Source organism: Mixophyes fleayi, unplaced genomic scaffold (assembly GCF_038048845.1).
Source record: "Mixophyes fleayi isolate aMixFle1 unplaced genomic scaffold, aMixFle1.hap1 Scaffold_39, whole genome shotgun sequence".
Taxonomy (NCBI): domain Eukaryota; kingdom Metazoa; phylum Chordata; class Amphibia; order Anura; family Limnodynastidae; genus Mixophyes; species Mixophyes fleayi.
Genome location: NW_027447882.1, coordinates 786,521 through 800,398, shown reverse-complemented (window position 1 = coordinate 800,398; position 13,878 = coordinate 786,521). Strand labels below are relative to the sequence as shown.

Genomic DNA, 13,878 nt, shown 5'->3' with positions numbered 1-13,878 from the left:
AAGCCTGGAACTTGTATGGAGTTACGACCAAATGCAAATGTATCTCAAGATATGTTTCCATTTGAATCTGGGTGTAACTACCCTTTGCCTAAATATTACTTGCCGTATGTAGATACTTACAACAGACTGCACTATATGCAGAAGTGTCTGTTCACTAAAAGGTCACATAAAAAAATGTGTATTGTATAATAAGTAAAAAACAAAAAACAAAACAACCATATAATAATTATTAAATATGGAATTGAATACTTTTTTTTCTTTAAATATATACATCAAGATGCTTTTAACGCATACTGTAGTGTTTTTATATAGGTAATCTTCCTTGCGTGCACATGTAGTGTGGTAGTTAGTGACATGCATACATGTAGTTTTTATTAAAAAGACTGTGCCGTGTTAGTCATCACTATCAGTCTGCACTTACACGTGCCCAGTAGCTGGTGCAAATGATATTGCTGAAACCAGGCGTACTTACAAGAAATGCAAGATTTGAATTGGCTGCATTTGCATCGGCTATGCAGGACCCATTTTCAGTGGAGCATTTGCCAAGTTTTGTTCTTTCAGGAACTCAGTGATAATACTTGAGAAAAACATTATTATTAGCGAGTATATTACCAATTTAGAAATTTGGTGTAATTGCTGAAATATAAAGATGAATCATTTAATACAAGCAACAGGTATAAAGGTTGGGAGATCACTACTCACAAGCTTGCAAAGGAATTGCAGTAGGGACTATATATTATTAGATTTAAAGCTCTTTGAAACCCTTTTTTCATTTCTATTGAGCCTCTATAGTATATAAAAGTAAATATTGCATAATTGTTATAAACGTCCTGACTGTATGTACTGTGTGCACTGCAGTAGATGTCAACACTTTATAAGATCAATAGTAATGATAATAATGTATGGCATTACTGTAAGGTATCTGTGGCAATAGGTTTATTTTCAGAAGGTGGCATGTTTGCTGGTATGGTACGTAAGTTAATAGTGATGTGTTATATACTTCAAAAGATAGAAGTAATGAAGGTGGCTATTCGCACATGCTTGTCACTAGCCCCTATGTCAGATTCAGTGGCTGATTTGAGGAATGAAAACAAGTAATTAATGCCACATCAGACAAAAATTTAAAGAAGAACACACTGATATACGTTCTCTGTACAACGCTGCGGTATTAGTGGCGCTATAAAAATGCCGCTTCTGATGATGATGATATTAAAGATGCAAATGCAGGATTAATACACTAAAATAGTGTTCATGCAAATGCAAATCATGCTGACCTGCAGAAACACTCATACACGCCAGTTATGTGGAGTATGTTTTGCACCTGCTATAGGGAAGGTGATGCCTTCCGAACGGCGCTCATTTTGCAGAACAAAAGAATGAGGTATGTAAAAATAAATCAAATATTACTCACTGAAGACTCGCTATCACGAATGAGGAAATCTCCCTCCATTCCTCTTTCATTCAGGGCACATTCTGCTTGATGTCTTGTAACTCCTCCATAGTACCATCCTTTGCCAGCAAAACGTCCTGTGCAAGCAGGACCAGTATAACTTATTTGATGAGCATGAGAATTATTTACGGAAAGACCATCAGTTAAAATTACAACATAGTTTTTGGGAACAAGACCAATCTGCCCACTGGCATTTTTACATTTCCACCATTCTGGGTCATTCTCTGGCTTCTCAATGACCTCCATGATTTCTCCTTTCTCAAAGTTCAGCTCTTCTTCTGTTACAGAACTAAATGGGTATAGGGTCTGAACAACATGGAGAATTTTACAGTTCTGACCATTGCTTATAGATGCTCCTTTTCTCAAACTGAGAAAACTAGGGGAATCTGCTGTTGCTTCATCAACCTCTTCCACTACATAGTTTGATGGAAACCACCCAACCTGTCCACTATGTGCTCCACGCCACCAGCCATCACTACATTTTTCCATAACAATAACTTGTGAACCCTTCACAAGGGAGAGTTCATCATCTCTTTCCGCCACATATGCAAATTTTACATATGCGGGTATGTTTAAGTCATAGATTCGATCAGTGTTGGTACCATTAGAGGAATATTCAGCATCAGTGCTAGGAGTTGGCGAGGCATCTCGAGTGCTAGTCTTCCTTTTTGTCTTACCCAGACCTGTAAAGAGAAAGTAAAATGATTGACGTCTTAATATGCGTATGTGGCACTTGTAGCAAAATTTTATTATGCAACACAAAAAGATAGAGTCCACTGCTCCTTTCTGCAATGTAAAAGCAGTTAATTCACAATTCATAACTACTAAATGAAGGTAAATATGGCCATTTAAGTGGCTGAGACTAGTTGAAGCATTCAAAGTCAATATTAACAAATATGTGTATAGTGCAAAGTGAAGATGAAAGACCTGGAAGGTAGGCTGCTCAGCAAAAATTTGAGATTTATGGCACTGCCGGAGTGGGTGGAGAGCCCTAGTCAGGAACTGTTTCTTGAGGACTGGCCTCTCAGGGAGTTTGGCAGAGAAGCATTCTCTCCTCATTTTGCTGTGAAAAGGAAGCACAGTTTGCCACCTCAGCCAGGAGCCCCTGCTCGCACCTCCATTGCTAAACTGCTGCACTTCAGGGATCACGATACTGTTCTCAGGATGACCCAGCAACATGACCAACACTTTGGCAATCATATATATCATTATCTGTTTTCCCTGAATTTGCGGTGGAGGTCTAGATCGCCAGATCACTATTTACACAAATTTAGAAGAAAGTTCGGTAGATACAGTTGTCTTACACAATGCTGTTCCCGGCCAGGATACGGGTGTCCGCGGATGGCAGGTCCCATTTCTTCTTCACCCCGCAGGAAGAGGCGGATTGGCTTGCAGGTCATCCACCTCTAAGACATCAAGATTCTTGATATATACAGACTCTTGCAGACACAGTATTGGGTTGTTTTCATTTGGGAGAGTAAATGCTGCAGGAGCTAAGTCGCCCCCCCCCCCCCTTCTGTATTCCCATCCTACTCGCTCTCCCCACTGGGATGTTTTGTTCTTTGAGCGGATTTAGGTATGCCTTAGTTAAAATAGGTATACTATTAATAGGTTAGGAAATCTAACCCTGATAGTTTATAGGGATTTTGAGGCATCATACATTAAGTCCCATACAGTATCAGACAGACTTAAGTGGATCAGTATAAATGTTTGAACTGTGTGTTTGGAGAAAAGAAGCCTCTGACTATTCTTGCCAGACACAAATCCGTACTTTCAGACTGATATGGGGGTTAGCTATCTTGCATGCTTGGCATGGGATGAGCTGTCCTCAAGAACAATACCGGCTATTGCGGACGATTGCATCATTTGGAAGTACGTGGGGCCAAAACTGAAAGTATTCTTTAATTATTACAAGGACCTTTACACACAGTGTGCTAGGTATACACCCCGCCCAGCTTGCAGACTATTTAAGGAACATCAGGCTCCACAAGATTGTCACCAGATTCATCTGATTTATTTGATTATCCCATAACCGAGAAGGAGATAGATGTGGGCATTTCCTCATTCCCGAACCACAAGGTCCCAGGCATTGATGGTATCCCAATAGAGGTGAATAAACAATATAGACAATTCTTTGTCCCCAAACTCCTTGAAACTTATTCCTGTTAGAATACAGGTCCCTCCCCCCTCTCTGTCTGAGGCCCATGTCATCCTTATTCTTAAACATAGTAGGGAAACCCTACATTCGAACACATACCGCCCCATCTCCCTGATCACCACGGATGCCAACATCCTTGCAAAAATTATCTCCACCAGACTCAATAGGGTTATACATGAGGCGTTTCACCCAGACCAGATGGAGTTTATACCTGGCAAGTCCACTCTTACGAATGTTAGGCGTCTGTATAGGCACATACAGGGGGCCCAGAAGGTGGAGGAGAGAACAGTGGTAGTGTCTCTTGACACAGCCAAGGCTTTTGACTATTGAATGGGACTACCTGTGGCATGTACTGGCATGTTTTGATATTGGTGACCGGATTACCAGTTTAGTTAAGCTAGAATCTGTGTTAATGGCTATATGAACTCTCTGTTTGGTCTGCGGACGGGAACTCGCCAGGGATGCCCCTTATTCCTTAATTTATTTGCATTGCAGATAGAACGTTTAGCCTGCCTAATATGCGCCATTAGAGGCCTCAAGATGGGGAAGGTCATGGAGAGCATAGCACTGTATGCAGTTGATGTGCTGATTTAACTGGAAGATCCCAATAGCTCACCTTCTGCAGGAGGTCGATGACTTCGTAATTTTTTCAGGCTTCAGAAATAACTGGAGCAAATCCATGTTTTTTCCGCTGGGCTGGTGGATTCTGCCAGACACAGCTTCCGGTCATTCATTGTTGTGGACTGATAAATTCAAATATTTGGGAATCTGGGTGACTGCATTTGCCTCGTAGTGTGTCAAGCTCAATACTGATCCAGTAACTGAATATCTTAAAAATAAGTGTCACTCCTGGAGAAAGCTTCCCCTCACGGTGACCAGAAGGATTAACCTAATAAAAATGATCATCAATCCCAAATATCTTTATTCACTTTAGCACTCCCCTGGGAATTTACCGCTCCAGGTGTTTTGATCAATCATTAGATACTGGATTTTCCTAGTATAGGGTAATAAGAGAGCAGGTGTTCGCTTTGCACACTGTGTAGGTCCAAAAACAATGGGGCTGGCTAGCTTTTCCCAACCTCCAGATCTACTATTTAGCTTCCCAGCTTATTCATCTAGTTCAGTGGTTGAGTGATCCTCCAGGTACTTCTCGGAGACATTTCTTGTGAGCAGACAGACCCCTCCTTGGGACCATTACAGGTTCTCCTTGCAAGTCATAGGCCTCTTAAGGTGGCCCCTATTGTATGACAGGAGTCCACAGTTTGGTGAATTACACATGCCCTTTTGGAGGGTGAGGGGCGGAACCCGGACACCCCCCTGTGGTTTAATATGGAGTTCCAAGAATTGGCTAAGTTGACGGGCACTCTGACGTGGTGCAGAGTGGGGATTCATACTATAGGGCAGATATTTAGAGACAAACATTTACGTGCCTTTGAGCAGTTGAGGACTCAATGCCTAACTCCCAATTTTTCCAGTACTTGCAACTTAGACATGTTGTAGCAGCATAATTTGATGAGGGCCCACATGTAATACAGATAGTCACTATACAGGAGGGTGCTAGGACCTGGGTGCAGCAGTCAGAGGATCTGAGTACAACCTAATCTAATTTCTATGTATGTATTCTGCTCTGCTGTAAATAAACACCACTGGCGGATCCTGAGTGGGGAGATTGGGGCAAGCCCACCAATCATCATCATCATCATCATCATGTATTTATTTATATATATAGGGCCACTGATTCCGCAGCACTGTACAGAGAACTCATTCACATCAGTCCCTGCCCCATTGGAGCTTACAGTCTAAATTCCCTAATATACACACATACAGAGAGAGAGAGAGAGACTAGGATCAATTCTGATAGCAGCCAATTAACCTACCAGTATGTTTTTGGATTGTTGGAGGAAACCAGAGCACCCAGAGGAAACCCACGCAAACATGGGGAGAACATACAAACTCCACACAGATAAGGCCATGGTCGGGAATTGAACTCATGACCCCAGTGCTGTGAGGCAGAAATGCTAACCACTGAGCCACCATGCTGACCAATCAGTGAAGGAGGGGCGCAACTATGCTAAATCGCACCCCGCCCCCCCAAAAAAAGTCTAAGTCCACTACTGATACATACTCACAATTTTTAAGCAATTAGTTGCTTAACAATTATATAACTTTCCAATAATAAACCTAAATCTCAACATCTGAATTGCTTTCATCAGCTGACCAGTCAGCCCATATGTGTCTGTTTTCGGCATGCTTGCGCACTCTCCCAGAATGTCCGGTAGATTCCCGAATTACGGGTCTGTCTCCCAGACTCCTGGGATAGCAGGCCATTCTCACGCATCCTGCCCACTTCCTAGTGAAGTGGACTGGATGGGGGCCTATATTCCGAGGTCCACCACGAATCACATCATTTTGACCTTTAGATGCAATGACGCATTCACGGGGCCAAAATGACACCATTTGCGGTGCCCCGCCCCCCTCCGCAGTCAGACGTCACCTTTTCGCATTTCAAAATATTTGTAAGTACGGTTTTCAGTAATGATCCTAACTATATCTTTGAAATACTCAAGGGGAAAGCAATTGCTAGGGCTCTATGCAAAAAAATAGCTTTGACAGGAAGTTGTCAGATTATTACTAACCTCTAAAGTTCTCTTAGCGAAAGATGAAAAATTCACTACATTTCTACTGCCAGTAAACTCACTGGCGGTAGGTAACTTCCTGGGTGCTTCCAGCAGATATTTAACCAGTTGCTAATCGTACTTCGTACATCATCATCATCAGCATTTATTTATATAGCGCCAACATATTCCGTAGCACTTTGTCCCAGAAAAATTGTTAAATAAGTATTTTTGTGTATACCGGCGTTGTGTTCATTCATCTATGTCATAATATTACTTCTAAACTAGTGGCTATAAAATGTATTCATACATCATTCAATCAAAATTGATTTATTGAGGATATTTTTACCATCAATAAACGTGTAATAAGTTCAAAACTACAGGCACAAGTTGTAATCTATTATTGTTGTTGATTTTTTTTAGTTTACTTGCAATTAATTAAGATAATGCTTTAAGGGTAGATTAACTAAACCTTCTAAAAAAGTAAAAGTCGAGGTGTTGCCCATAGCAACCAATCAGATTTGACCTGTCATTTATTTATTACATTCTAGAAAATGATAGCTAGAAGCTGATTGGTTGCTAAGGGCAACACCTCCACTTTTACTTTTAAGGTTGTTTTCTATTTGACATTACCAAGTACTTTTTGTTGGTCAGAGGTAAGATTAACTGAATAAATCCATTTTGATTTCATGATGTAAGAAACTAAAAGGTGAAAAATGGGGGTGAATCCTTTTTCTAGGCACGGTATAATGGAAGTGGGATTCCAGTGGTTCACCATTTATGTTTAAACAGTGAGGTCCCTCTGTGATTTTGTTTTCGGGAGGCTACGCCTCCCTCTGATGTTGTGTTATTTTTGATATTTTATGCTACGTGAAGTACTTACATGGCATATGTCCTCTGTTATTTAGAGAATTGTTGTATTATGGCACCCGTCCAAGTGCTCGGCTCAGTAATGTAATTAGAGGTAAATCCTCTAGAAACAGGAGAAGCTGGGTGGTTTCTGTCATGTATATGATTATAGAATTCCCTGGTATTCACACTATTCACCAGACAGCAGTAGCTTGTGGCTTCTAAATCATAAAGGCAGAAAAATAAATCTATGTAGAACCACCAGCTTCAGAGAAGACGTGTGGTCAAGATAATGTGGAACATGTGATCCCTAGTCTGTGTGTGTGTCCAGGAATTTAGACTGTAAGCTCCAACGGGGCAGGGACTGAGGTGAATGAGTCTCTGTACAGCGCTGCGGAATTGGTGGCGCTATATAAATAAATGATGAGAGTATATATTTATATATATATATATATATATATATATATATATATATATATATATATATCTTTTACTGTTAAAGGCAATTCTTACCATCCATTTTTTTTATGTTAATATTTGTGGAGTAATATCAAAAAAGCATGTTCTCATGGAATCTAGTAAACTGTCCTGCTGGGTATTGTAGTGCTCCAGCCTCCGCCACGCCTGATGTCCTCACATGCCCCAGCTGAGCGCCTGGAAAGTTTTAGAATGTTGGAAACGATTCCTACAATATTATGAGTGAAAGCGAATCTGCTTTCTTAGCTACCTGGCGGCAAAAAGGTCAAACAGGATGTTGTAACTGTTGCCTGGGAAAGCAGATAGATGGAGAGATATTGATACTAGGAAAGACTGCCATGAATGAGCTGCAAGTATTCAGCCCAGGCTGAATACCTCTCATCAGGTGGAGAAGGTTTTTGTAAAAAACTTTATTTATATGTTCATAAACAAAATAACATATGCCAGTAGTCAAAGTGATAGCAATAATACAAGCGGCAAAATGTCGTTTTTGTCGTGGGGGCGGGGCCAAAATGACACGATTCACAGTGAATCGCGTCTCTGAGATATATGTATATATATATATATATCTATAATATAAAAGCCCAGCGGCATGTGTTAGTCTGTGTGTGGAAAAAACTACCGGGTGACAGAGTGCTCAAGCTGCAGCGCCACCTGCTGGGCAGAGTTATATACTACACTGACCTACTAAATTCTTAGCATTATCTAATATTATAAAAGTAAAAGCCTAGCGGCGTGTGTTAGTGTGTGTGTGTGTATAAAAAACTATTTTCTCAGAAAGGGCTGATCCAATTGACCTGAAATTTGGTATACTGACATAATTTGACAAAAAAATTAAAATAGTGAAGTCAGTTAACTTCCATCATCCCCCCTTCCCCCCGTGGGAGGGGTAGTAAAGGCTAAATTTACGAGTTGAAGGCTCAAACTCATTTTCGTGAGGTAATTTTACCTCATGAACACACATGTGTAGCGGCGTGTGTTAGTGTTTGTGGAAAAAACTATTTTCTCAGAAAGGGCTCATCCAATTGACCTGAAATTTGGTATACTGACATTATTTGACAAAAAAAATAGAATAGTGAAGTCAGTTAACTTCCATCATCCCCCTTCCCCCCGTGGGAGGGGTAGTAAAGGCTAAATTTACGAGTTGAGGGGTCAAACTCATTTTCGGGAGGTAATTTTACCTCATGAACACACATTAAAAAGGGTGCTTGCATCGGGAAGTAACGCTCTTCCACTGAGGAGGCCTGGGCTAGGCCCAAATGCATGACAAGAACCTTTTTAAGACCTTAAGTAGCTTGATTTGACTAGAATGCATGAGTATCATGCACGGGTTAACTTGTATATATATATATATATATATATATTTATATATATATATATATATATATATATATTCCCCATGTTTTTGTCTTCTATGTTGTACAACCCCAGGGAGAGTGTGTATGGAGTGTGTATGTTTGGAGAGTAAACTTCCAAACAGTGGTCTGGCTTCAGTCAGTCCGTATAAATTTCCCTGGGGCTATAAATGAGGAGAGAAGGGTGGGCTCCATTCGTAAGCCTCATTTTGGGTCTTCCAACCTGCTAGTCAGTTGCTGGATAATTATGTGTTGTAAGGTGTTGTTAAAAAGCTGTGAGGCTGTTTCCTCAGTCTCTCACTACCTGGGGAACAGGATAGATGTCTTCTGAGAGACACTACAATTTGTTGTAAATTCTGTTATTTTGTGTGTGTGGGACCTCAGGTCAGATTTTTGTTTACGTTTTGTTTATTTTTTGAGCTGCAGTGCTCTGCTCAGAAAATAGTTTTTAAACTACAGTATACCACTTAGACAGGGTGAAAAAGGGACAAAACCATGGAATAATTTTCATTATTGTAAAGTATTTCTGTAGGAATCAGTCAGCTAGAATAGTTTGCTGATCAATTAGTTTTAATTTCAATCTGTCAGAGAGTTTAGACTGAGTAATAGCTGCTGGCTGTTATTAATGCATATTTATAGTACTACTATATAGACTGAGTTAGATATCATTCTGATCTAACTAGTATATTTAGTGGAGAAAAACTGTGCTTTTGCTGTATGACTATTAGCAGAATAACGCAAAAAATTAATTAGATCTATTTCTTTTAAAATGTAATTTTTTTCTAGTGAAAGTAATCTTGTGTTGTGCAGTGATATCTGTGTTAAAATATTGGTATTTGTGTATAAGGGTCAGCAGCAGAACCCTCCAAAAAAGTACTAAAACTACCATAGTCTAGAAATGTTTGTGTTTTTCAATACTTATCAAAGTGTTAAGGGTCATTCAGGGACATCTATTTTAAGTGTAAAAAAGGGTGTTTGCAAGTGAAGACTTTTCTGGACAATTTTGACATTCAGCAACCATAGCTAGAACTTTGCAGCGACTGCAAACAAAATAATCTGCCATGAACCTGCACAAATGTAGTAAGAAAAACATATAAAAAGAGCGCTGTCTGCAGCTTAATAATTTATTAAAATATATAAATATCAATCAAAAGACGCAGGCCAAAACTGATATACAGGGTGATTTAAAAGTCGCAGTACACTCTTTTATTTCAAAAACTCTACAGGAAATTGGGAAACCTGAATACTCCAGTAAGGTATGGGTGACGTGGTCTATCTTTTACGGTATGTACCAAACATGGGCACCATCTTGAAATCGGCCAATCGGACCAATTCCTGTAGAGTTTTTGAAATAAAAGAGTGTACTGCGACTTTTGAATCACCCTGTATATAGTAACTGCCCAAATACACATTTACATAAACATATTTATACAATGCATATAAACCAAAAATAGTCTTTGCACCCCGCTATAAATATATTCATGTATAACTTCCAATAACTTGGGTTTCAGGCCACACATGCTACTTATCCACAGTGAGTTAGGTTAATGAATGGCAAGTAAAAACGGATCAAATGAGCTCTTCACTTCCTTGAAATGAGACAATAACAGGAGGATTATTGATGTAAATGAATCCCTCCGTAAGTGGATGCACGGGCAGTATATTCCTATTCAGTATGTCGGCACTTCGCTTCCTCACAATTAATTCTCTTGATAAAATCTCCTCCCCTCCAGTCCTCCTTTACCTCACAAATAGCAACAAATGTGATGCCTGATGGATTTTGTCCATGTTTTTCTTTGAAGTGTTTTGATAGGCTGTGTGTTTCTATACCCAACTTGATGTTACGAATGTGTTCTGTAATCCTGACCTTGAGTTGTCTCACCGTCCGCCCCACGTACTGTAACCCACACGGGCAGGTAATCAAATACACTATTCCCTTGGAGTCGCAGGTAAGTTTACTTTTAATATGGAACATTTCATGAGTGGTATTAGATTTAAATGTTTGTATACCTTTAGTGGTCTTGATTTTTGCAGTTCTACATGGGAGACATCTAGTACAGTAATAGAAATTGTTTTTTGTAGTTTCTTTCGTAGGCCAGTTTGCCTTCCTTTCTAATTTTTGAGGTAAATAACTATGTACTAGCTTGTTTTTGAGATTTGGTGCTCTCCTAAACGTAATCTGTGGATTTTTTGGTAGTAATTTACCTAGGATCTCATCCTGCAGGAGCAAGTGCCAATGTTTCCTCAGTAATTTCCTGACTTGCGGAGCAGAGTCCGAGTATTGAGTGATAAATGAGAAGTTTCTCACTTTGGATTCATCCTGTAGTTTATTTTTATATACAAGGAGTTCTCCTCTATTTTTACTACTGGTGTTTTCTATGATCTTGTCTATTCCACTTAGATCGTATCCCCTTTCTATGAACCTAGTTTTCAAGATTTCGCTTTGATCTTTAAAAGTCTCTAAACTAGAACAATTCCTTCTTAGCCTAAGAAATTGGCCGGACGGAATATTTTGTAACCATTTACAATAATGGTTACTGGTTATGTCAATGAAACTGTTGCAGTCCACTAGTTTAAAATGTGTACTTGTTACTATCCTGTTTTCTTTAATGGATATGTCCAAATCAAGAAAAGTTACTTGGTTTTTACTTATACTAGTGGTGAATGACAGGTTGCGGTTGTTATCATTCATGTCCGAAATAAATTTACGTAGAGACTCTTCACTTCCCCTCCAAATGAAGAGGATATCATCTATAAACCTCCGCCACAGGACCAAGCTCGCCACCAGAGTTGGATTCGCCCATACACATTCCTCCTCCCACCTGCTCATGAATATGTTGGCATAACTGGGTGCGAACTTGGTTCCCATGGCGGTGCCCCTAACCTGTAAATAGTGTTCATTCTCAAACCAAAAATGGTTATGAGTTAAAATGAAATAGATACTTTGGATCATAAATTCAATTTGTTTGGATGTCATGGATCCCTCCTCCTCCAGGGCAATTCTAATGCTCTCTATTCCTTGATCATGATCTATGCAAGTGTATAGGGTCTTTACATCACTAGTTACTAACCAAAATTTGTCTTCCCAAATGATTCCATCCAATATATTTAGAATCTCCATGGTATCCCTAATGTAGGATTTTTGCTTTTGTACTATGCTTTGTAGAAAAGAGTCTATGTATTCAGACAGTGATGATGTGAGTGAATTGATTCCCGAAATAATAGGGCGGCATGGTGGTTTATTAGCATTTTTGTGTATCTTGGGAAGATAATAGAACAGAGGAAGTTTGGGATGGGTAATGTTGATATACTTAAACTCATCCCCAGTAGTAAAAATAGAGGAGAACTCCTTGTATATAAAAATAAACTACAGGATGAATCCAAAGTGAGAAACTTCTCATTTATCACTCAATACTCGGACTCTGCTCCGCAAGGCCAAATAGTATGAGCTGGTACGGGTGGCAAGTATAGTGTCATGGATATGAGGTCAGGTTGAGATTATTTATGAGACTGCAGCTAATCAATTAACTTAATTAGTGCCCCAGTGATGGATATTTTTAAAACCTAGACTGTTGGGGGGCTTGAGGACTGGCATTGCAAACCATTTCACTAAGATAACACAGTTTGTGCCTTTGTGGTGTCACTGGTTCCAAGTTAATTGATTAGCTGCAGTCTCATAAATAATGATTAATTTTGCAAAATCCCTACCTGAACATCTTCTTTGTCTGTTTTGCTGCCATATTTAAAAAGCCTATAAAATAGGCCAATTTCAATAAAATAAGCATCAGATGTTTTCCTTGAAATGATGTTCCCATAGGAAATGTGGGCCTGACATGCAGATGTTTTGCCGATGTACTTTAAATTGTTTGCTAGTTGTGTCACTGTGTATCCTGTATTGGTTGAAAAATGGTTTAAAACATGTCTGTCACCAATATGTTTGCTTTTGTCCTGTGGTAAATCATTACATATATACAAATAAAAAAAAATAGCAAATAAAAATGAAATGTAATAAATACATAAGTACAAGAAATAAGTACAATAAATCTATATTTTTGGATTTAAGTATCCTAGAAAGAATGATGTAGTCAAGTTATATTTGGAGCTCATTGTATTTGTATTGTTACTTAATGTAAACTGACACACCTCAATTATACATAGCCAAATATTTCCCAGACTAAGTCCACGCCCCAGTAGCGCTTGCAAACAAAATACATCTGTAATTATTCTGGCACATCTCCAAAACATGACCTGGGGAGGAAAAGTCATTACCCCTTCTGAGTGGAATGTCTTCCTCCAACACACACACCAGTTTGCTATCTTTTTTGGTCACCAAAAACAAATAAATCCCTCTGCAGACAACCCGACTAGACACCTTACACCCGGTACAAATGTTCTTCTCTCAAAATCCATATTCAATTTCCTATTGCCTGTCAAGTAAAGATTTATTTATCGAATGAAGTTAAAAAACCAACAATACATTTACTTTTTATCATTGTGTTAATTCATCTCCGGTAACTGCAACAGTAAATTATTGAGAATTTTGGTAGCAAAGCCCTTTGTACCAGGTGGAAAGGGTAGTGTTTGAGGGTTTGTCTTTGCAAAAATATAGCACTGGAAAAACTGATATTGCCATATACTACAAACATGACCCATTCCGTCTGTGGCACAAATGTGTACCCCATTTTTCAATCAAACTGTGCAAAAAAATCAATTAGGCTATGTCCCCACTGACATCTGTTTGGGATCTGTTGGTCATGTTGAAGAGCAAAAAAACATGCAAACATGATTTCTTTCACTTTTCACCCTACTATGTCTGGATTTGTTGCTAAAACTGTTTCAAGTCTCTCTGTAACTGAATAATAGTAGGAAGAACAGAAGCAGATCATTGTGTGAATTATGTCATGTTGGGAAATAAGTGGTTAAACTACAAAAATGTTAAAGGTATGTATAAGAATACCCCAACATGTTGTAATT

The 13,878-nt window shown here is 39.1% G+C and overlaps 1 pseudogene; it reads right to left on the bottom strand.

Annotated features, from left to right (window-relative positions):
- Positions 1-1,386: 1,386 nt before the first annotated feature.
- Positions 1,387-2,937, bottom strand: LOC142134071 (cytoplasmic protein NCK2 pseudogene; annotated as a pseudogene).
- Between the last annotated feature and the right edge of the window lie 10,941 nt (positions 2,938-13,878).